The sequence below is a fragment of the Triticum aestivum genome, chromosome 5D (genome assembly GCF_018294505.1).
Source record: "Triticum aestivum cultivar Chinese Spring chromosome 5D, IWGSC CS RefSeq v2.1, whole genome shotgun sequence".
Classification (NCBI taxonomy): domain Eukaryota; kingdom Viridiplantae; phylum Streptophyta; class Magnoliopsida; order Poales; family Poaceae; genus Triticum; species Triticum aestivum.
Window position 1 is genome coordinate 300,546,900 of NC_057808.1, and position 3,299 is coordinate 300,550,198.

General features: G+C 43.5%; 1 pseudogene; it reads left to right on the plus strand.

The window, feature by feature from the left end:
- Positions 1-415: 415 nt before the first annotated feature.
- Positions 416-2,916, plus strand: LOC123124719 (jasmonate O-methyltransferase-like; annotated as a pseudogene).
- The last annotated feature ends 383 nt before the right edge of the window (positions 2,917-3,299 follow it).

Genomic DNA, 3,299 nt, shown 5'->3' on the forward strand with positions numbered 1-3,299 from the left:
GGTAAGAAAGTTCGAGACCTTTAAATGATAAATGAAGAACCGGAAGTAGGACACACTTTGGTCTTCGCTCCGCCGCTCAGTTCGACGAAATGCCGCATTGGTTCCCTCCTCAGGCAGGCTGTCTCCGTGTACACATCCCACCCCTTCCCCCACCCTTCCCCTTCACATGGACACGGTGGAGCCGTGGAGGTCCTCCGGCGAGACACTACGATGGCGCTCAAAGAAGTTCTGCTGCGCGTGCGATATGGCCTCGGGTCCTCTGCGCCGTTTTCCAGGAGAAAGTATGAGGATAGAGGGCCACGTCAAGGCGAAAGCGCCCACCTACGAGGCCGCACTCTTGCCTCGGGTACTATTGGGTGAACGTTTGTTGGGCGCTGCTCGCAAGGTGCTCGACCAAATGCCCAGGTAGGGAGTGTCGACTGAAATATTCTTTGTCCTTTTCTTTATCTCACAATGGAATTAAGCTTGACGTTGAAGTTTTTAGGTTGTAAATCTAATTTTCATATGATAATTCTGTGAAAAATATCAAAAAGCTTCTAAGTTTTGTCATGATATTCTGCCATTTATTTTTCACTTCTGATGCATCACTATTTGAAGGCTGAATGGTAGTTCATTATCTTGCTGCTTGATGTATATGGATTAGTTGTAGAATTGCTTGTGTCCAGTGGCAATTTCAAATATTGTATAGCAGCATTAGCACTAAATATAAATTCAAGTGCACAGTCACTGTAAATAAAATGAAAAATCTACGCCACTCCAAAAGAAAAGGTTGCTTCTGTGCTGCTTTAAAATGTCTGAAATGTTTCTCTTCTCCCATTGGATCCCATGCTGAACAATTTAACCAGATCAGAATAACAAGTCTGCTAATCTAGAAATAATAATGCCTCTGCTAGTGACAAGTTGTTAATTTTATTATTTCCACTGGATCCTATGCTAAACAATGTAACCCGATCAGAAGAACAAGTCTGCTAATCTAATCTGCGAGTGACAGGTTTTTAGTATTATATCCGGATCTGAATTTGACCAACCTTTCAGCCTTTCCATTGTCTGGTCCGAAGATAGAAAATAAGAAAGCATGCTGGCCCTACTATTGCTGCTGATAAACAGCCAGAAGCCCAGAAACGACATCCCCGTTGATCATAGACAGAAAAAGTATTGAACTTCCGGTACTTTTTCAGCGTTGTCATCCTAATTTGATTCCTGCAGATCCAAGATCTGGTGTTTAGCCTTGCTCCAAGTAAAGCCATAGCCTCCAAACAGATGGTGCATATGAATCAAGGACAAGGGGAAACAAGCTATGCACACAACTCCAGTATCCAGGTATAGTCCCCTCTCGATTAGTTCACTAATACTGTTTCTGTGGCATGTTGATCTGTTCTTGACACTTGGCTTTTCAAAACTGTTTCGTCAAGTACTTGTTCACAATATAGCCTATGTTATTGACATTTAAAAGAAGAATCAGGGAAGTTAAAAAATCATAACACTTAGCTATATTAGACTCGATTTTCTGAAGAATTATAACTCGATTGTAGAACGCTCAGCAGAACAGGATGAAGCCCCTGATAGAAGCGGCCATCATTGACTTGTGCGGCAGCAGAAGCACCTTGTTCCCCGAAAAGATGCTGATTGCGGACTTGGGCTGCTCTTATGGCCCAAATGCACTAGCACTGGTATCGACTGCCGTCAAGGCCATCATCAACCATTGCCTTCAGTTCCAGCAACCACCACCCGAAGTGTGTGTGCTCCTCAATGATCTTCCTGACAATGACTTCAACACGGTGGTGAAGAGCCTGGTCACGCTCCGTCAAAATAACAACAAGCTTGTTGTTGTGACCGGTGTAGCACCGGGGTCATTTTACGAGAGGCTCTACACTAGTGACTCCTTGCATCTTGTCTGCTCGTCCAACAGCTTGCATTGGCTCTCCATGGTGCGAATTTATCACCCTTCAATGGATCTATCCATTGCACTACTTGTTGATTTTGTAAAAGAAACCTTATCCTCGCAGGCTCCCGAAGATCTGACGATGAACCAGATCCCTGCGTACGACATGGATGAGCATGCTAGGCGTGAAAGACTCCCTATGAGGCTTATGCACGTCAGTTCAGGAAAGATTTCATACTTTTCCTGGAGCTGAGAGCCAAAGAATTGGTCCCAGGAGGCCGAATGGTTGTTTCCCTTGTAGGGCGGCCTTCTAATGTAAAAGCCTCCAAATTCTTTCACCTTTGGGAAACTCTAGTTCAGATTCTAAGTGTCATGGCCTTAGAGGTACATTTTTTTCTAGTATTGCATTTTATCATTCTCGAATGAACGTGTGAGTATCTGAACTCCCGATCTTATGGTATGGTTGACAGGTTGTGATCGACAAAGCGAAGTTTGATTCTTTCTATGTGCCGGTGTATGGACCCTCGGGTGAAGAGCTGAGGGAGATCATCTAAGACGAGGGCTCCTTTTCCATCAGGGATATGCGGGTATATGACGCTACAACTGATATGGACAGCATGCTCTTCATCCCAAGCTCGTTTGTGAATTATCTGAGAGCCATATTTGAGCCGATAATAGTCGAGCATTTTGGAGAGGTCATGGATGAATTTGTGAGGATCGCGGAGCGGCGCTGGAGCCTCGAGGGCAGCATGCAAGACGAGCGTGCTAGAAATCCACGAGCTATGCTGGCTGTATCCCTTGTAAAGGCATGATTATCAGGTACTCCCTCCGTCCCATAATGTAAGACGTTTTTTGACACTAGTGTAGTGTCAAAAAACATCTTACATTATGGGACGGAGGGAGTACTTTATAGCACACCACATTTGGTTAGGTTTATTGCTTTATTTGAGGTGACAATGTGTGCCAACTTCATTGTGTAAACTACATCCTGTATGGTGTTCTGTGAAGATATTCATCGACGCTCAAGAGATTAAGAATGAACTATCATTTATATAGATTAGCAGAATGTTGTTGCCCACCAACTTGCTCAGCTAGCTAGGCCTATAAAACATTGTGATGTATTGCGCATGCAAATTCTGCCTGAGTTTGTGTCTTGTATCTGTTTTAGTAACTGCAATGAGATTGAAGAAGACGGTAGATCAAAGTACCGATGGTCCCTACTAGTACTACTTGCCGTATGATCCATATAAATTATGTGATGCTCCTACTTTAGTGAATGTTCTTATCACAGAAAGATCTAGAAATTCACAGAAGTCGATCTAGGTCTAGGTGCACTTGGTCTGGGCTAAGCTAAACCAATATGAACATAAGCTAAATACACTCACAAGTTTGAATGGCAAAAGATTGCTAAAAACAA